The sequence below is a fragment of the Bubalus kerabau genome, chromosome 10 (assembly GCF_029407905.1).
Source record: "Bubalus kerabau isolate K-KA32 ecotype Philippines breed swamp buffalo chromosome 10, PCC_UOA_SB_1v2, whole genome shotgun sequence".
In the NCBI taxonomy this organism is placed as follows: domain Eukaryota; kingdom Metazoa; phylum Chordata; class Mammalia; order Artiodactyla; family Bovidae; genus Bubalus; species Bubalus kerabau.
Window position 1 is genome coordinate 64,127,768 of NC_073633.1, and position 21,702 is coordinate 64,149,469.

The following is a 21,702-nucleotide window of genomic DNA, read 5'->3' on the forward strand; positions in this document are numbered from 1 at the left end:
ATCCTCCATACTTTGTTTTTTGGCTGTGCATCACATCATGTGGAATCCTACCATCCTCCATTCTTACTCTCAGATCAGTACTGAATCAACACTCTGGCTCATTCCCAACTGGCCCAGAATCCAGGTAAAAGGGAGAGGTATCACAACTAGTCAGGGATGGCAGTAGAAAAGAAGGAAATATTAACACTTTGTCGTACACCTGAATCTAACACATGTTGTGAATCAACTATACTTCAAAAAATAAAATGTAGGAAATACTTGAACTTGGAACTATCTGGATCATCTATATGGCCTAAACATATGTGGAGAAAGGCCTGTGTACCTGGATATGTCTGTAGTCAAGTCTAGACAAGCATCCAAATAACCCAGATCTCCAAAGGAAAGGCCAGGATTTTAACACTTAATGTTTCTACCATAATTCACTAGATGATTACAAACGCACAGTTTACTGTGATTAGAGCTCTACAGCAGAGAAAAGCAGACTTTGGATCAGTGTATGATACCCATCCAAATCCCTTGAAATCTACTGTGTTTAATGTGCATATATGGAGCCAAGGCCATCATCTATACAGTCAAACTGAAATGCAGGAGGATATAATGTGTATAGATGCTGCAGATATAAAAATATGCACAGGGAAATCCCGATGGGGGTGGGGACCAGAGGAGGACAGGAAGAGGAAGTGCTGGTTTCCATGCACTTCCTTAGCAAATTCAATGCATTTGCTTAGAGAGTTCTAAGCAAACTCTCCCAGAATCAAATTATCTGGGTAATTATTCAACCTGATGCTCTCTTTTTCCTGTATTGACAAGTCCCATATGTTTGCACAAGCTTGACCTAAGGAATTCGGAAGGTCATTGACTTTTTAGTGGGCTGATGAACATGTATATGAAAATCCTGTTTTCAGACTTTTGCTTTATTGCTAAATACTTACTTGTGACTCTGAATGTGTTTTGATTCTGCTTTCACCAACTCTCAAAGAAACTGGGATGTATAAATTATTAGTGAAATGCATACATATAAGGGCTCTATCATTTTCAAACTATGAGGAAAATAGTAGTCTCCTATCTTTGGAAGTTCCAGACATCTCCTTCTGCCTTCATTGACATATTACTCTTTCCTCTCCCAAGTGGAAAATCATCTCACTCAAAAAGGTCCCACATAATGGGAAATGCCAACTGGAAGCTGTCACTTTTTATTTCTAAGCAGCACCTCTCTCAGCTCACCGTGCTAATATTCCACAGAAGTTTGTGGCACTGGCCCACTGGAAAGAATACCAGCTGGGGCCTCCTCAATCTCCTGTATTACTGTGTCTCTTGGACTGAATCTCTCACCAGTACCTGCAGAAAGACTGGCTAAATTAAAGCTTGTCAAACTGACATGAAAGGAATGGTGTCCTTTCAGCTGGGTTTATCAAAGTTTTAAGCTCTTAAATTATGAGACATAGAAGCTGAGCCTGTGGCCCAGGTGATTTTTAAAGTTCCTGCCAGCTACAAATCTATAAATAAAGAAGTGATGATGCCTTGAATCTGGGCTCAGTATTTTCTTAAATGTATGCTTTGGGGGCTTCCCTGGTGGCTCAGACAGTAAAGAATCTGCCTGTAATGCTGGAGACTCAGGTTCAATTCCTGGGTCAGAAAGATCCCCTGTAGAACTGAATGGCTACCCACTCCAGTATTCTTGCCTGGGGAAAAAAAAAAAAAAAAAATCCCATGGACAGAGGAGTGTGGCAGGCTACAGTGCATGCGATCGCAAAGATTCTGACACAACTGAGCAACTAACACATCTAACCAATCTATGCTTTGGTCAAATGTTTATTCTCTCACACCTCAGTTTTCTCATCAATAAATCCCTCAGAAGGGTGATGTGGCGATTACAGATTAAGGTCTAGAGGAAATATTTTTTAGATAGATGAACAGCAAATAAGAAGGCCCTGGTGGGGGAATGAAGCTTGGTGTGTTTGGGGGCTCACAGGTGGTAGAGCTGCAGTGTCATGATCAGAAGAGAGCATGAAACAAGGTGAAATTGATGAGGTAGGTAGATGGTATGGAATTGCGTTCCTCGAAAATTCATGTGTTGAAGCTCTAAACATCAGTATGACTATTTGGAGACAGGTTATTGACAGAATTAATTAAGGTTAAGTGAGGTCATAAGGCTGGGAAGAGTAGGACATAACAGGTTAAGCATCCTTTTAAGACAAGTCAGTAGAGTGTGCTTTAGTCACCTGAGGTTGCAGCTGGAAGGCAGCTGTCTGCAAGCCAAGAAGAGATTCCTCACCAAGAACTGGCCGGACCTCTATCTGAGACTTCTAGTCTCCATAACCATTAGAAAATTCATTTCTGTGTTTTTATTACTACACAGGCTATAGTATTTGCTTGTGGCAGATTAAGCTAAGACAGCAGACCATACTGGGCCACAAGGGCGACAGTAGGAAGCTGAGTTTTAACAGGGTTGTGCTGAGTCCAGGGCTTCACAGCTTTAAGTCAGCTGTGCAGGTTTCAGGAATTTTGTGAGCTGTTAACTGTCAAGTTCAAAGCTAAATGTTGTCTATAATAATAGGAATATTTGCAGCAAGGAAATTGGCAAATACTATAAATCAAGGCTCTTCTCTCTCTTCCCAAAACCCCCTTCCAAGAGAACCAGTTGGCAACTATTCAGAACACTAATGAGGTATGTGTAATTTAAGTTCAATCATTTGTCACTGGAGGGTTTAAGCAGGATGATGAGTTGACCTAATTTATATTTTGAAATAATCACACTGGCCACTGTCTGGAGAATGGCTCCTGGGGCATGAGAGTATAGGCCAGGGGATTCATGAAGAAAGACTTGAATCCAGATCTTCTGACCCAAAAGGCTAGTGATCACTTTGGTGTCACAACTGAGGACACCTTTAGTATTCCCTTCCTGAGCCTATAGAACCTTATGGAAAATATGCTTCTTTAATCTTTTGCTCAGGCACCCAATTTCCTAAAACTTCAATCAGAAACCAGCTCTCCTCTTCACCCCAAATCACCATCAGGATCCGGCTTTATAGAGGAGACCCTCAAATGAATCAGAGTCTCAAAGACCCTCAGAGAAGCAGGGCCTAGGGAGGACTGTGGCCATATGGCCCCCACCCCAGTGCCAAACAGGAGTAGAGAGTGACCAGGGAACGAGACGTGACCAACAACTCTGTAGCTGAATTTCTAGGGGAGTCAGCCAACTCATTCATGTCAAGATGTGGTTGGATTAAAGAAACTAAACAGTGCCATGGCACCTTCATTTCCTGAGTGCTGGCTGAGTGTGATAGCAGAGCCAGCTGGCCTGGGTTTGAATTCCAGCTCCATCGCATGACCTCACAGCATGACCCTGGGTGCCTGGTACCTCAGTTTCCACACTGGTGACTCAGTTGTCACACCTGATACCTCAGTTTCCACATTTCTAAAATAGGGCTGGTGATAAGTTTGACTATCTTAAATTTGGATCCACATCCCACACAGAGTTAGTAGCAGATAAGGGTTTGCTTCTGCTATATCTGTGTACCAGACACTTTAATCTTCACATCCATTGTAGGACATGGACTCAGGGAAGAAGTGATATCAGTGAGGCCACATGCCCAGGAAATGCAGAGATAGATCTGAACCCCAGGCTTGTCTGGTTCAAAAACCTCAACATCTAAAGCTTCCTGACAAAGAGAGGGAAAATTCTCTCCAAGAAACCAGGAAATAAAGATGACCCAAGGAAAATCATTCAAGTGCAAAGAAAAATGTAAGACTTTGGACTAAGCAAAGGCAATTACCGGATTTCCTTTTAATGGGATGGTGGGGTCTTCTCTGATTTTATGGGGGCTCTGTGCCCTTCAGTGCCTCTGAGTTATTTTACAACTCTGAAAATTAAAGGGATAGCAATACAAAGATATCCCATTAAATCTACTACTGTGGGTAAGAATCCCTTAGAAGAAATGGAGTAGCCCTAATAGTCAACACAAGTGTTCGAAATGCAGTGCTTGGGTGCAATCTCTAAAACGATGGAATGATCTTGGTTAATTTCCAAGGCAAACCATTCAATATCACAGTAATCCAAGTCTATGCCCCAACTACTAATGCCAAAGAAGCTGAAGCTGAACTGTTCTATGAAGACCTACAAGACTTTCTAGAACTAACACCAAAAAAAAAAAAAAAGATTTCCTTTTCATCATAGGAGACTGGAATGCAAAAGTAGGAAGTCAAGAGATACCTGGAGTAACAGGCAAGTTTGGCCTTGGAGTACAAAATGAAGCATGCCAAAGGCTAACAGAGTTTTGCCAAGAGAATGCACTGGTCATAGCAAACACCCTCTTCCAACAACACAAGAGACAACTCTACACTTGGATATCACCAGATGGTCAATACCGAAATCAGGTTGATTATATTCTTTACAGTTGGAGATGGAGAAGCTCTATACAGTCAGCAAACACAAGACTGGGAAGTGACTGTGGCTCAGATCATGAACTCCTTATTGCAAAATTCAGACTTAAATTGAAGAAAATAGGTAAAACCACTAGACCATTCAGGTATGATCCAAATCAGATCCCTTACAATTATACAGTGGAAGTGAGAAATAGCTTCAAGGGATTAGATCTGATAGACAGAATGCCTGAGGAACTATGGTCAGAAATTCGTGACATTGTACAGGAAACAGGGAGCAAGACCATCCCCCAAAAAAAGAAATGCAAAAAAGCAAAATGGCTGTTTGAGGAGGGCTTACAAATAGCTGTGAAAAGAAGAGAAGTGAAAAGCAAAGGAGAAAAGGAAAGATATACCCATTTGAATGCAGAGTTCCAAAGAATAGCAAGGAGAGATAAGAAAGCCTTCCTCAATGATCAGTGCAAAGAAATAGAAGAAAACAATAGAATGGGAAGGGCTAAAGATCACTTCAAGAAAATTAAAGATACTAAGGGAACATTTCATGCAAAGATGGGCTTAATAAAGGACAGAAATGGTATGGACCTAACAGAAGCAGAAGATATTAAGAAGAGGTGGCAAGAATACACAGAACTGTACAAAAAAGGTCTTAATGACCCGGATAATGACGATCACTCACCTAGAGCCAGACATCCTGGAATGCTAAATCAAGTGGACCTTAGGAAGCATAACTAAGAGCAAAACTAGTGATGGAATTTCAGCTGAGCTATTTCAAATCCTAAATGATGATGCTGTTAATGTGCTGCACTCATTATGCCAGCAAATTTGGAAAACTCAGCAGTGGCCACAGGACCGGAAAAGGTCAGTTTTCATTCCAATCCCAAAGAAGGGCAATGCCAAAGAATGTTCAAACTACCACACAGTTGCACTCATTACACATGCTAGCAAGGTAATGCTCAAAATCCTTCAAGCTAGGCTTCAATAGTATGTGAACCAAGAACTTCCAGATGTACAAGCTGAATTTATAAAAGACAGAGGAAACAGAGATCAAATTGCCAACATCTGCGGGATCATAGAAAAAGCAAGGGAATTCCAGGAAAACATCTACTTCTATTTCATCAACCATGCTAAAGCCTTTGACTGTGCGGACCACAACAAACTGTGGAAAATTCTTAAAGAGAATTCAGACCAGACCACCTTATGTGCCTCCTGAGAAACCTGTATGTAGGTCAAGAAGCAACAGTCAGAACTGGACGTGGAACAACAAACGGATTCCAAATTGAGAGAAGAGGACGTCAAGGCTATATATTGTCACCCTGTTCATTTAACTTCTATGCAGAGTACATCCATCAAAATGTCAGGCTAGATGAAGCTCAGGCTAGAATCAAGATTGCCAGGAGAATATCAATAACCTTAAATATGCAGATGACACCACCCTAATGGCAGAAAGCAAAGAGGAACTAAAAAGCCTCTTGAGGTGAAAGAGGAGAGTGAAAAAGCTGGCTTAAAACTCAACATTCAAAAAACAAAAATCATGGCATCCAGTCCCATCACCTCATGGCAAATAGATGGGGAAAAAATGGAAACAGTGACAGACTTTATTTTCTTGGGCTCCAAAATCACTTGGATGGTGACTACAGCCATGAAATTAAAAGACACTTGCTCCTTGGAGAAAAGCTATGGTTTTTCCAGTAGTCATGTATGGATGTGAGTGTTGGACTATAAAGAAAGCTGAACACCAAAGAATTGATGCTTTTGAACTGTGGTGTTGGAGAAGACTCTTGAGAGTCCTTTGGACTGCAAGGAGATCCAACCAGTCATTCCTATAGGAAATCAGTCCTGAATATTCTTTGGAAGGACTGATGCTGAAGCTGAAACTCCAAAATTTTGGCCACCTGATGCAAAGAACTGACTCATTTGAAAAGACCCTGATGCTGGGAAAGATTGAAGGCAGAAAGAGAAGAGGACATCAGAGGATGAGATGGCTGGATGGCATCACCGACTCAGTGGACATGATTCTGAGTAAACTCCAGGAGTTGGTGATGGACAGGGAGGCCTGGCATGCTCCATGTCCATGGGGTCGCAAAGAGTCAGACAGGACTGAGTGACTGAACTGAACTGAACTGAATTTAAGAGTCTCTTGGATAGCGAGGAGATCAAAGCAATCAGTCCTAAAGGAAATCAACCCTCAATATTCATTAGAAGGACTGAAGCGTCCATATTTTGGCCACCTGATGTGAACAGCCAACTCATTGGAAAAGACTCTGATGCTGAGAAAGATTGAGGGCAGAGGGAGAAGCAGTTTGTTTTTCCATGCCCTCCATAGTCCACGTGGTCGAAGAGTCAGACACAACTGAGCGGCTGCACAACAACAAGTACAAAGAATTCTTCTCCAAAGACAAGCACATTTTGGAACCCCCTAAAAGTAATAATAAATCAAGTTTCAAGTCCATATATAAACTTACTTCAACATTCCTTTACCCCATAGAAAATTGTGATCTTTTGACTTCTCCTTTGAACCAGTATAATATCATCCCAGTGTTCTCACCCAATCAGTGAGTTAGATAAAAATCTTTGACAAGTGTTCATTTTATGTTTTTGTGAGAATTATGATTTTACTTCTTAAAAAAAAAAATCCTCTAACACAGAGAAGAGGACAGGTACAGAATTGTGCCCTAGGATCTCCTGAAGAAGAAAAAGGTCCACTCTCTGCCATAAATACAGTATTTTGCTGGACACCAGCAGACCATCTTCGGATTCAACCATAAATGTTTTTACTTTATAAAAGTCTGTATTTTTTAAAATGGCATAAAGTTCAACTTACGGCCACATCTCTTTTAAATATTTTCTAAATGTTGTCCTTACAAATTATTTTTATATGGTGCTACAATTCCAATCAAAGTTGTCCACAGTCTGAGAAACATCTACCCTGGATGAGTATATTATTAAATATATCAGCAATTATGTTGAGACTTTCCTCTGAAAAACAACTTGTATGTTACAGCTAGAGTGTATTTCCTGAGCTATTATGCTCCTTTGTTGCTATTGTTGTTCAGTTGCTCAGTTGTGTCTGATTCTTTGTGACCCCATGGACTGCAACATGCCATGGATTATGCTCCTAAAATCTCTTAATCAAGAACAAAGAATAAAGAAGTTGGATCTGGGTATTAGCACAGGATTGTGGCCCCAGATGAAATGCCTGGAAATATGAACAGTGGTTGTCTTGAAAAGAATTGAAGTACTCTGACTAAAGAATCAGCAATGAGGAGATGAAGAAGTTATTGACCCTGCCTCAAAGTGCAGAGGGTTGGCTCAGCTCACTTGGACATTCCAACAGAAGCCCTGACTGAGACTGTCGTTCAGTTGCTAAGTCCTGTCCAAGCCTTTGGCCACTCCATGGTCTGCCACACGCCAGGCCTTCCTGTCCTTCACTATCTCCTGGAGTTTGACAAAGACTGCTTGAGTATAAAACAGTAAATTAAATTATTTGGCAACCAAGTTATCCTCAGAGGTGTTAGATAGACTTGGGAAAAGTATATATTTTTCCAATTATTTGTTCCACATAATTTTCAAGTGATTCTCTTACTTTTTCCTGAATTAACATAGCCAGAGGGCGACCCTAAAATTACACTGTAGTTTATGTTTTTCTAGAAGATTCCATTTGAATTATTTCCCTGATATTCAAGTTATTCAACAATATAATGAAAATGTTTATTAATGTCTGTCAAGACTAAGGGTTTGCACTAACTACAGGTCTTCCACCCTTCAGGGGGCTGATTACTTCCTCCCAGGGTGCTGAATGTGGCACCTAGATTATACCTGTATTGTGGTTACTCATTTATAAAACTTGGCTGGTGTCTATGAATTTGCTGCTTTACAATGACAAAATAGGTGCCCCTGGTGCTGTGTTGAGTAAGGTTCCCACCTGAGGCTCATCTACAGATGCTGAGACCAGTGATGCTCCATCCTGTGCTGCAGCTCCTGGCACCTTGAGTCCCTTACCACAGAGCAGTCGCATTTGTGTGAAATGTCTCTGTTACTTATGATTTCAGTGATTTTGCCAGACGCAATGTTGAGCTGAGTAAGAGTATGATTTAGTGTAGCCCAAGGGTCTACACTGAGAGGAAGAGACAAGAATGCCAGGCAACTATGTCGAGGACAACAGGGATGCATGGGCACTTCCTCTGTGACAAAAAATGAGCTCCATCAGAGCATCAAAAGTTCTTGCCAAATGTTGTCCAGGTGACTTAGTGAACAAAGCCACAAGCCCGCATGCCTTAATACCCACCCCCCCCGAGACACCATCACCAAGTACTTGTAATTACACTGCATTACATTTGCTGTTGTTGCTCAGTCACATCCAAGTCTTTGCAACCCCATGGACTGTGGCTCATCAGGCTCCTCTGTCCATGGGGTTTCCCAGGCAAGAACACTAGAGTGGGTTGCCATTTCCTTCTCTGAGGCATCTTTCCGATCAAAGAATCAAAACCTCATCTCCTGCATTGCAGGTGGATTCTTTACCACTGAGCCACCTGGCACTAGTTCCCCTTTATCCTGAGGACATGATCCACCATCCCTACTGGATGCCTGAAAATTTGGATAGTACTGAACCCTAAATGTTAAACCCTCTTTCCTATATATACATACATACATGTGGTAAAGGTTAATTTATAAACTAGGCACAGTCAGAGGTTAACAATGATTAATAATAAAATAGAACAATTATAATATTCTGAATAAGACTTATGTGAATGTGGTCTGTTTGTCTCTCTCAGAGTATGTTGTACAGATAATGCTTTTTCCATCTTAACTAAGCACCTACCACATTGTGGCCATGTGAGTAACAGAATGCTTGGTAAATACCACATTGTGCGAAGGTTTGTTACTACATCAGACTCCATCTTCAGTGCCAAACAAAATCCCATATAAGCTCTTGGTTTCTGCTGCTTCTCTCTTTCTACATCCTGAGTCGGGTCTTTCGGGGGCTAGAAAGCAGGTCAGCCTGCATGCCAAGAAATACAACCCAGTTTACTTTCTGAACAATAGGATTCCAAGTCTCGGTTCCTGTGGGCCCGGAGACCTCATGCAAAGGTTCTGAGGCCATGTTCAGGATCAGAAGGAATAGGTGGGACAATAAAGTTGTCCCACCACAGGAGGATGCAGGCCAGCAGCTCAGAGACAGCAAATGGAGGGTGGGGATGAGGTTTGGAGTGAGAAACTGAGGTCTGAGAAAGGAATGTGATGAAGGAACATCTTTAACGGGACTTACAGGTGCCTGATTTTGCAAGTGGGGAAACAGATCCAGAGAGGGTACTTGCTGTTCTGGTAGGTGGTCCTCCTCGAACTAGAACCCAGGTTGCCCAACTTCTCTTCCAATGCTTTTAAAATAGGTCTTTAGCTCCTCCATGCTGTCTCCACCCTAGTCAAGTGACCACACAGAGTAGATTTGCCAGGACAGCAAGCAATTTCAACAGTCTTTGCTAAAACATTTCGATTTGTCAGAGCACAGGTCCAAGTCGGAGGTTTGGGTAATACACCACCCTCTCAATCGGAAGAAGAACCAAGAAGTGGACCCAGGCCTCACTCTCCTTGAAGATGTTCCTGCAACAAGCTGGGAGAAAGCCTTGCTATGCCCACATCTGCCAGTAGGGGGCACACACGGAGAAGTTTTATCAGCTGTGCAGTCTGGCCCCGGCCAGCAGAGGGGAGGGCCGCCTGCCTTGGTTTCCAGCCAGGGACCAGCAGTAAAAAGCCGGTATGATTGGTTTTACTGTCTAGCAAAATGAAAATACTCACAGATGCTCATTTGTTCTATAATTTCAGATTCCTTAGTGCTGAAGCTGACTAGCTCCAGACAGGGCACTTGAATATAAATCATCATCAGGATGCAAAAGAGCTATGGTCTTAAAGTTATTCTCACACTTGGTTTCTACATCTGAAAGCAGAGGGAACCATAGTGTCCCCCTGTGGCTGCTGAGGGGCACAGATTATCATTTGCTTATCACATAGTAAGGACTCACTGTGTACTATTGGCCAGCAGTTGAAAGGGATTTTACTTTATTAAAATATCCCTTAAGTAAATATTTATTGAGCACCTACTATGTATAAGACTTGGGGGGTAGGATAATGAATATCACACTTCATTCTTCATAAATATCACAATTATTATTTTTCATGCTTTAGCTATTTTTATATTTTTTTCCTAATAACAGCAATTCTATAATCTCTGGTTTCTTTTGCTGTCCTTGTTATAAAAAGTTCAACACTAAATCTGAAGGCCCAGCTTGGCTGCTCTTTTGTCCATTATGACCAGCAGATTCCTTTTTTTCTAGTTGCTTGTCATATTCTACTGATATTTATAGTTTACCAAGTCACTGTATACATCTTTGACCTGCCTTCTCATCCACAGCTATGGACTCCTGCCTTGCTGACAGGAAGCACTTGTCAGAGACTGGAACACTTCAGGGAAAGGAGGGTGACTGCCCAGAAAAAAAAAAAAAACACACACACACAAAACACACATATTTACAGGTAAGGAAATGACTAAATCGGCCTGAGGGCAAAGGGGATGAAGTGGAAACAGTAGTAATCAAAACAGCTCTGAGAAAGACAGGACTGGTGCTCTGGGGCAGAAATATGGGTGAAAATAAAGATCCCTCCCAGGGCAGCTGCCAGTGAGGGCAGAGAAGAAAAAGGAGAGGAGGTGGTGGAGGTGAGCCCTAAAAAGCACAGATTAGGGGAGAAGTGCTTTGTATCCATTTCAGGGATGAAGGAGGACAGGGAAGACAACTAGAAATAGGTTTCCCATCAAGGAATAAAGAAGAGCAGGAAGTAGAAATCACTGCCCAGGAGGGGAGAAACTTACCCAGTTACCTGAAGGGAGAAGTTCCTGGGGTCACTGGTTGCTGAGCTGATCTCAGGTCCCCCTGTGATTGTCAGATGGCCTCGGTCCTGATGTTCACACACCCCCATGAACCAGGATGGGTATAAGGAGCTAGTGAGCACATGTGTTAAAACACTGCAGTGCTCAGCACACATCAAGGGAGCTGCAGATGGGCCAGCACACTTGACCTGAAAGAAGAAAAGGAAAAAAGAAAACATGCTGATTGTAGCAATGGCGAAGTAGCCTATGCAGCTATTACGAAAACATCTTGGCCAAACAATTCACAACTTTTCTTTTAAAAGCTAAGTAGACTCCACAAAATATGTACCTCCGTGTGCCAAAAGGTATGTGCTGGAACCATAAACTGGAAACTACCAAAATGTCTATCAATCAGAAAATGGAAAAAAAGATTGTATTTTCACACAGCAATGAGAATTAACAAACTGCAGCTATATACAATACAGATGGATCTCATAAACAGAATATTGAATGAAAGAAGCTAGACGCAAGAGAACGCAGACTATGACTGCTTTTACATAAGCATCAAAGGCAGGTTGCATTATGATGTTACCAGTTTGGGTGGTGGTCACCCTTGGGGTACTGACGGACACTCTGCACCAGCCAGTTTCTGGGGTGTCTGTCATGTTCTGTTTCTTGATTGGCTGCTTACAAGCATATACATTCGCTTCGTGAAGATTCATTGAACTGTGCATATTTCTATAAATTTTATGTTAGATTTCAACACAAAGTAAAAACAACAACACAAGCAGTTATGAGGGTCTTGACACTGGGTCCCAGGAAGGGCAGTGGGTCATATGGCACCCACCCCAGTGCCAAACGGGAGTAGAGAGCGACCAAGGAGTGAGGCATGACCACCAATTCCATAGCTGGCTTTATAGGGTAACTGGTCAACTCACTCACGTCAGGATGTGGTTAAAGAAACTAAGCAGTTCTGTGGCACCTTCATTTCCTGAGTGCTGGCTGAGTGTGACAGCAGAGCCAGCTGGCCTGGGTTTGAATTCCAGCTCCATCACATGACCCCACAGCACGACTCTGGGTCAGTGTCTTAAACACCCAGTGTCTCAGTTTCCTCATCTCTAAAATAGGGGTAGTGAGAGGTTTGACATTAAATTTGGATCCACATCCCACACAGAGTAAGTTGCAGGTAACAGTTTGTTTCTGTTTACATATGTGTGCCAGGCACTTTAATCCTCACATCCACAGAGGGACTCAGGAAAGAAGTGATTTCAGTGAGGCCACATGCCCAGGAAATAAGAGAATAGAGATCTGAATCCCAGGCTTGCCTAGCTTTTCTGACAAAGAGGGAAAACTCTCTCCTAGAAACCAAGAAATGGAAAAGATAAACAAGAAAATCATTCAAGGGTGAGGAAACAAGTTAGACTTTGGAACCAGAGAAAAAGATTACTGGATGGCCTTCCAATGGGATGCTGGAGTCATCGCATTATCTGACTCTATGAGAGCTCTGTGCCTCCCATTGCCTTTTGAGCTATTTTGTTGTCGTTTAGTTGCTCAGTTGTGTCTGACTCTTTGCAACCCCTTGGACTATAGCCCTCCAGGCTCCTCTATCCATGAGATTTTCCAGGCAAGAATACTGGAGTGGGTTGCCACGCCCTTCTCCAGGGGACCTTCCCAACCCAAGGAGCAAACAAACATCCTACGTCTCCTGCATTATAGGTGGATTCTTTACCACTAAGCCACCTGAGAAGCCCCTCTGAAAATTGTAAATAAGGGATAGCAAAGACAAGTAAATAAATTCTGGAACCCCCTACAAACAATAATAAAGATCCAAATCCATAAATAAAATTATGTCAACATTCCTTTATACCATACAAACTTGTGGTCTTCTGACTTCTCCTTTGAAACAGTTATATCTTACCAGTGCCTCATTCAATTAGTGAGTTAAATAAAATCTTTGACATGTATTCATTCTGTGTTTGCATGAGAAGCATGATTTTGCTCTTTCAACACATGGGAAGAAGACAGGTTCAGATCTGTGGCCCTGGGGCTCCCTGAGGAAGGTCTAGTCTTTGCTCTACTGAAATCTGCTGGCAGGAGCCCAGGTGCCCCGCATGCTGCAGGCATGATGCCAAAGCCTCAGGTTTGGCCTGTGCTCTGCTTCCTGCCCAGGACTGGCAAGGACTGTGAAGGCTGGCTGGACCGTAGAAGGAACTCTGGCCAACCTGAAAGCAATTAACCATGAGCAGGGAAGGATGCTACAATAGCAAAGCCAGGGCTGTGGGCACCCAGTCTGCCTACTGCTTCAGGGGGCTGCAGAAAAGAAAAAAAAAAAAAAAGAGTCTAAGCCAGCATCATTAAGACTAGATCTTTTTTTTAATGAATTTATTGATGTTAACTGGAGGCTAATTACTTTACAATATTGTAGTGGCTTTCACCATATATCAACACGAATCAGCCACCAGTGTACACGTGTCCCCCATCTTGAAACCCTCTCCCACTTCCCTCCCCATCCCATCATCCCCCAGGGTCATCCTAGTGCACCAGCCCTGAGCACCCTGTCTCATGCTTCGAACCTGGACTGGCAATCCATTTCACATATGGTAATATACATGTTTCAATGCTATTCTCTCAAACCATCCCACCCTCACCTTCTTCCACAGAGTCCAATAGTCTGTTCTTTACATCTCTGTCTCTTTTGCTGTCTCGAATATAAGGTCATCGTTACCATCATTCTAAATTCCATCAGTTCAGTTCAGTCGCTCAGTCATGTCTGACTCTTTGCGAACCCATGAATCGCAGCACGCCAGGCCTCCCTGTCCATCACCAACTCCCAGAGTTCACTCACACTCACCTCCATCGAGTCAGTGATGCCATCCAGCCATCTCATCCTCTGTCGTCCCCTTCTCCTTCTGCCCCCAATCCCTCCCAGCATCAGAGTCTTTTCCAATGAGCCAACTCTTCACATGAGGTGGCCAAAGTACTGGAGTTTCAGCTTTAGCATCATTCCTTCCAAAAAAATCCCAGGGCTGATCTCCTTCAGAATGGACTGGTTGGATCTCCTTGCAGTCCAAGGGACTCTCAAGAGTCTTCTCCAACACCACAGTTCAAAAGCATCAATTCTTCGGCGCTCAGCCTTCTCCACAGTCCAACTCTCATACCCATACGTGACCACAGGAAAAACCATAGCCTTGACTAGACGGACCTTTGTTGGCAAAGTAATGTCTCTGCTTTTGAATATGCTATCTAGGTTGGTCATAACTTTCCTTCCAAGGAGTAAGCATCCTTTAATTTCATGGCTGCAGTCACTATCTGCAGTGATTTTGGAGCCCCAAAAAATAAAGTCTGACACTGTTTCCACTGTTTCCCCATCTATTTCCCATGAAGTGATGGGACTGGATGCCATGATCTTCGTTTTCTGAATGTTGAGCTTTAAGCCAACTTTTTCACTCTCCACTTTTACTTTCATCAAGAGGCTTTTTAGTTCCTCTTCACTTTCTGCCATAAGGGTGGTGTCATCTGCATATCTGAGGTTATTGATATTTCTCCCGGCAATCTTGATTCCAGCTTGTGTTTCTTCCCGTCCAGCGTTTCTCATGATGTACTCGCATCTAAGTTAAATAAGCAGGGTGACAATATACAGCCTTGATGTACTCCTTTTCCTATTTGGAACCAGTCTGTTGTTCCATGTCCAGTTCTAACTGTTGCTTTGTGTTAATAAACTGTATTGGTGTTTTTCTTTCTGAATTACTTCACTCTGTATAATACGCTCCAGTTTCATCCACCTCATTAGAACTGATTCAAATGCATTCTTTTTAATAGCTGAGCAATATTCCATTGTGTATATGTACCACAGCTTTCTTATCCATTCGTCTGCCAATGGACATCTAGGTTGCTTCCATGTCCTAGCTATTGTAATACTGCGATGAATACTGGGGTACACGTATCTCTTACAATTCTGGTTTCCTCGGTGTGTACGCCCAGCAGTGGGATTGCTGGGTCGTTTGGCAGTTCTTCCATGGCAGGCTTCCCTGGTGGCTCAGACAGTAAAGAGTTGGCCCACAATGCGGGAGACCCGAGTTCGATTCCTGGGTCGGGAAGATCCCCTGGAGAAGGAAATGGCAATCCACTCCAGCACTCTTGCCTGGAAAATCCCATGGACAGAGGAGCCTGATAGGCTACAGTCCATGGGGTCGCAAAGAGTCGGACACAACTGAGCAACTTCACTTTCACTTTCGTGGCAGTTCTATATCCAGTTTTTTAAGGAATCTCCACACTGTTCTCCATAGTGGCTTTACTAGTTTGCATTCCCACCAACAGTGTAAGAGGGTTCCCTTTTCTCCAGCACCCTCTCCAGCATTCATTGTTTGTAGACTTTTGGATAGCAGCCATTCTGACTGGCGTGAAATGGTACCTCATTGTGGTTTTGATTTGTATTTCTCTGATAATGAGTGATGTTGACCATCTTTTCATGTGCTTGTTAGCCATCTATATGTCTTCTTTGGGGAAATGTAGGTTTAGTCCTTTGGCCCATGTTTTGATTGGGTCGTTTATCTTTCTGGAGTTGAGCTGCATGAGCTGCTTGTATATTTTGGGGATTAATTATTTGTCAGTTGCTTTGTTTGCTATTATTTTCTCCCATTCTGAAGGCTGTCTTTTCACCTTACTGATAGTTTCCTTCATTGTGCAAAAGCTGTTAAGTTTAATTAGGTCCCATTTGTTTATTTTTGCTTTTATTTCCATTACTCTGGGAGGTGGGTCATAGAGGATCCTGCTGTGATGTATGTCAGAGACTGTTTTACCTATGTTTTCCTCTAGGAGTTTTATAGTTTCTGGTCTTACATGTAGATCTTTAATCCATTTTGAGTTTATTTTTGTGTATGGTGTTAGAAAGTGTTCTAGTTTCATTCTTTTACAAGTGGTTGACCAGTTTCCCCAGCACCACTTGTTAAAGAGATTGTCTTTTCTCCATTGTATACTCTTGCCTCCTTTGTCAAAGATAAGGTGTGTGGATTTATCTCTGGGCTTTCTATTTTGTTCCATTGATCTATATTTCTGACTTTGTAACACTGGATCTTGAAGGGCTGGAGTTTAATTTCTTTCTCTGCCCATTTCTCTTGAGTTTTATTTCCCCAAATCATTGTTTAATCACTAAGTTGTGTTAGCCTCTTTTGCGACCCCATTGACAAGACCCTCACAAGGTTCCTCTGTCCATGGGATTTCTCAGACAAGAATACTGGATTTGGTTGTCATTTCCTCCTCCAGGGGATCTTCCCAACCCAGGGATTGAACCTGTGTCTCTTGCATCAGCTGGTGGTTTCTTTATCACTGAGCCACCAGGGAAGCTCCAGGTGAAATACAACTCAGTCTGAAAGCAAGTCAGGTTCATGTTAATCTATCAAAGAAAGGTAAATATTTCACAGTTTTTAACCACATGTACAAAGGTGAATTAAAATATTCTTTTAAGAGGAAAAAGTAGCTCAGGGTGGGAATAGTAATGACTGGCATTTGCTTTCTGCCAGACATAATCCCTAGGGCTTAGCATTTTTTCCTTTCAAGACAACCTCATATTTACAAAACAGAAAGAGACTCACAGACTTAGAAAACAAACTCATGGTTGCTGAGGGAGAACAGATAGTTAAGCACTTTGGGAAGGTCATGTACACACGGCTATATTTAAAATGGATAACCAACACAGACCTACTGTATAGCACATGGAATTCTGCTCAGTGTTATGTGCCAGCCTGGATGGGAGGGAGGTTTGGGGGAGAACGAATATATGTATGCCTGAGTCTCTTCACTGTTCACCTGATACTATCCACAATACTGTTAATTGGCTATACCCCAATACAAAATATATTTTTAAAGTTACCAAAAAAAGAATAATGCAAAACAAACAAACAACCAAAAAAAGACAACCTCATGAGGTGGGAAGAGTTATCTGCCCTTTCTGTTGGAAAGTGAAGTGAATCTGGGATTCCACCCAGCACTAAGACAATCACCCTCATTGAGTGAGTTCTCAATCACAGAGCACCCTGGAAGGACCTAGATTGTGGAGGTCTGCATCTAGACTCGGAGAAGGCAATGGCACCCCACTCCAGAACTCTTGCCTGGAAAATCCCATGGATGGAGGAGCCTGGTAGGCTGCAGTCCATTGGGTCGCTAAGAGTCGGACACGACTGAGCGACTTCACTTTCACTTTTCACTTTCATTCATTGGAGAAGGAAATGGCAACCCACTCCAGTGTTCTTGCCTGGAGAATCCCAGGGACAGGGGAGCCTGGTGGGCTGCCGTCCATGGGATCGCACAGAGTCGGACAGGACTGAAGCGACTTAGCAGCAGCAGCAGCATCTAGACTGGTGGCTCTGAGGTGCTAGCAGGACCTCCAGGTGGTGCTGTCCAGTCAGAAGTTGAAAATGTAGAACTGCTAAGGAGAGGTCGGATAATTTTTCCATTCAACAAATTGTTTATTGTGAATCTATTTTGTGTCAGGCAGTTTCAGACTGACTAAAAGAGGCAAAATTCCCTATTCTCATAGAGCTAAAATTCCAGTTAATAAGTGAAATATATAGTAAGGTTAGGCAGGGATAAGTTTCATGGAGTAAATCAAAGAAGAGAGAATGAATTTGGAGAATTAGGGAACGGGGGTGGGGGGGATGCAAATGGACTTCCCAGGTGGCGCTAGTGGTAAAGAACCTGCCTGCCAATGCGAGAGACATAGGAGATGTGAGTTTGATCCCTGGGTCGGGAAGATGCCCTGGAGAAGGAAGTGGCAATCCACTGCAGTATTCTTGCCTGGGAAATCCCATGGACAGAGGAGCCTGGAGGGCTATAGTCCATGGGTCGCAAAGAGTTGGACAGAACTGAAGTGACTGAGCATGCAAGCACTCACAATGATGCAGATATACTGAGTATGGTCAGAGAAGACCTCAGTCAGAGGGCATCCAGGTAAAACCTGAAGTGAGGTAATAAGCCATGCAGCCATCCAGGGAAGAACATTCTGGATGAAGGGGAAAGCAATGCAAAGACTCATGGTAAGAAGGTACTTGGCATATTTGAGGAACAACAGGAGGCCATGTGGCTGGATGAGAGTCCACAGAGGACAAGTATGTCAAAGACGAAGCTGGAGAGGGGCAGGAGGTGCAGATTATATACAGCCTTTCACACTCAGGGCAATGGGGAAGGTTCTGAGCAGAAGTTCCAAATGATCCAGCATATTTGAAAAGAACCACTCTGGCCACTTCATGGATGATGAAATGTAGTGTGATGAGAGAGAAACAGGGAGGTGACTTAGGAGCCAAATCAGTAGTAGCCAAATTCAGTATCCAATTTCAGACAAAAAGTGATTGGAACAGAGTGGTTACTGGATATGGTGAGAGGTGCTCAGATTCTGGATACATCTTAATATAATGGGATCTGGGGAGTCTTCAGAAGACTTTGAAACCATTCTTTAAGGATCTTCCTGAGAGCCCCAACCCTGAAAACCTTTTTTGGGGAGCTGGACCTAGGATGGCAGAGGAATAGGACAGGGAGACCACATTCTCCCCCACAGATCCATCAAAAGATCATTTGAATGCTGAGCAGCTTCCACAGAACAATGCCTGAACACTGGCGGAGGATACCAGGCACCCAGAAAGGCAGCCCATTCTCTTTGAAAGGAGGTAGGACAAAATATAAAAGACAAATGAGAGACAAAAGAGTTAGGGATGGAGACCCACCCTGGGGAGGGAGTTGTGAAGGAGAAGTTTTCCAAACAGCAGGAAACTCTGTCACCAGTGGGTCTGTTGGGAGTTTTGGAATCTCAGAGGGCAACATAACTGGGAGGAAAGAAAAAAAAAAAAACCCACAGAAAAAGCACCTAACCACAACTTCCAACAGAGCCTTGGATCTGCCACCATTGAGCAGAGGCTGGACAGGGAAGTGTGGGTTGCATGCTTAAGGTAAGGACCAGGCCTGAATGCCCTGAGGACAATCTGAGGGAGCTAACAGTGAGATAGCAACCCAAACTGTGGGATAGCCAGAGAGAGAAAAAAGAGAGAGAGAGAACTTTCCTGCGAAAAGCTCTAACCTAAGGCACAGCCTGGCCCACTCACAGAACAAAGGATTGAGCGAATACCAAAGGAGAGCTAGCTGGCTGCAGACTGGCCCCCTCCCCCAACTGGAGGCAGAGAGGCAGGTGGGCAACAGCCAGAGCCAGAAGGCAAAGGGCAATCTCGGCCCCAGAGATGGCTCCTCCACCAAACTGTGAGCAGGCTCCCAGTTGCTAACCAAGTCTTCCTGGGATCCTGGATGGTTGACATCTGCCAGGAGGGTTGCAGCCTGAGATCAGCTCGCCAGAGGAGACACACGGCACACCTGAGATGGCTCTCTTGCAGCATACCCAGGAAACCAAAGAGCCAGGACTGGGGAGGTGATTAAGATGCATGGTCCACCTGGGACAGTGCACTTGCCAAGCACCTGCTTGCCTGAGCTGCTTGGACCTGGGAAGGGAACAAAATGCATGCCCAACTGAGTCTGTGCCTTTGTGGAGTACCCAAGAACCTGAACCTGACTGAGCAGCTTAGACCTGGGAAGTGCACAAAATGCAGGGCCCGCTTTGGACAGCACCCCTGCAGAGCAACCTGGAGCCTGAGCAGTGTAGCCCAGGAAAGCACACGCAGCCTATGAGCTGGGGCAAGCCCAGTATGGTCCATACACTGTGAGCACTCCCCACACACACCAGTGATATTTGCTTGCAGTGTTCCTCCTTCCCCACAACACAACTGAACAAGTGAGCCTAAATAAGTGACCACCTTCACCCCCTTATGTCAGGGAGGAAATTAGACACTGAAGAGACTTGCAAACAGAGGAAGCCAAAATAAACAAAGAAGGGGAGACTGCTCTGGAAATGCCAGGTACAACAGATTAAAATCCTGTAGTTAACATTGACTAAGCATTGAAAGGGGCCAATAGACCTTGAGAAGAAGTATAAGCTGGAACAATAAACTATCTGAAACTGAACTGACCCCACACTGGCCTCAACAGCTCCAGAGAAATTTCTAGCTATATTTTTATTGTTATCATTTTTAAAATTTTTTATTTTTAATTTTTAAGTTCCTTATTATTCCTTTTATTTTCATTTTCATAACCTACAATTACCTTGCAAAAAAAGAGACCCTATTTTAAAGTAAATTTCATATATATTTTTTAATAATTTTGTGATTGATTTTGTTTTGCATTTTTAATATTACATTTTTGAGAGTCTAACCTCTACTCTAGATTTTTAATCTTTGCTTTTTGGTATTTGTTATCAATTTTGTACCTTTAAGAATCTAATCTTCAGTACCCATTTTTACTCAGGGGTGTGATTAATGGCTTGATTGCTCTCTCCCCTTTGGACTCTCCCTTTTCTCCCCCAGGTTACCTCTATCTCCTCCCTCCCCTTCTATTCTCTATTTAACTCTGTGAATCTCTCTGGGTGTCCCAGGCTGTGGAGAACACTTAGGAAGCTGATTACTGGCTAGATTGGTCTCTCCCTTTTTGATTCCGCCTCTTCTCTTCCTGGTCATCTCTCTCCCTCCTCCCTCTTCTCTTCTCCATGTAACTCTGTGAACCTCTCTCTGTGTCCCTCACTGTGGGGAATCTTTTCACCATTAACCTAGATGTTTTATCATCTGTGCTGTATGGATAGAGAAGTCTTGAGGCTACTGTAAGAATAAGACTGAAACCCAGAGGCAAGAGGCTTAAATCCAAAACTTGGGAACACCAGAAAACTCCTGACTCCAGGGAACATTAATCAACAAGAGCTTATCCAAAAGCCTCCATATCTACATTGAAACCAAGCTCCACTCAAGAGCCAACAAGTTCCAGAACAAGACATACTACACTAATTCTCCAGCAACACAGGAACACAGCCTAAGCATTAAAATATAGGCAGCCCAAAGTCACACCAAACCCATAGACACCCCAAAACTCACTACTAGACACTTTATTGCACTCCAGAGAGAACATTTTCAGCTCCACCCACCAGAACACAGACACAAGCTTCCCTAACCAGGAAATCTTGACAAGCCACTAGTCTAACCCACCCACAGGGAGGAACCTCCACAATAAAGGGGAACCACAAACTTCCAGCCTTCGGAAAGTCCACCCAAATAGAGCAATCTAAACAAAATGAAAAGGTAGAGAAATATTCAGAGGTAAAGGAACATAATAAATGCCCACCAAACCAAACAAAAGAGGAAGAGATAGGGAGTTTACCTGAAAAATAATTCAGAATAATAATAATAAAGATGATCCAAAATCTTGAAAACAAAATTGAGTTACAGATAAATAAATAGACTAGAGACAAGAATTGAGAAGATGCAAGAAATACTTAGCAAGGACCTAGAAGAAATAAAAAAGAATCAGTAATGAATAATGCAATAACTGAGATCAAAAGCACTGTGGAGGGAACCAACAATAGATTAACTGAGGCAGAAGAT

The 21,702-nt window shown here is 43.0% G+C and overlaps 1 long non-coding RNA gene across 2 annotated transcripts in view; it reads right to left on the minus strand.

Annotated features, from left to right (window-relative positions):
• LOC129621472 (uncharacterized) overlaps positions 1-21,702 on the minus strand; it is a 90,626-nt gene that overhangs the window by 5,652 nt on the left and 63,272 nt on the right. Inside the window, exons 2-3 of one of the 2 annotated variants that reach the window (XR_008699382.1) lie at positions 13,161-13,552; positions 11,246-11,451 (exon numbers count right to left, since the gene is read on the minus strand). This is a non-coding gene — a long non-coding RNA (uncharacterized LOC129621472). The remainder of the gene's footprint in view (positions 1-11,245; positions 11,452-13,160; positions 13,553-21,702) is intronic. The other variant, XR_008699381.1, reaches the window with a different exon arrangement.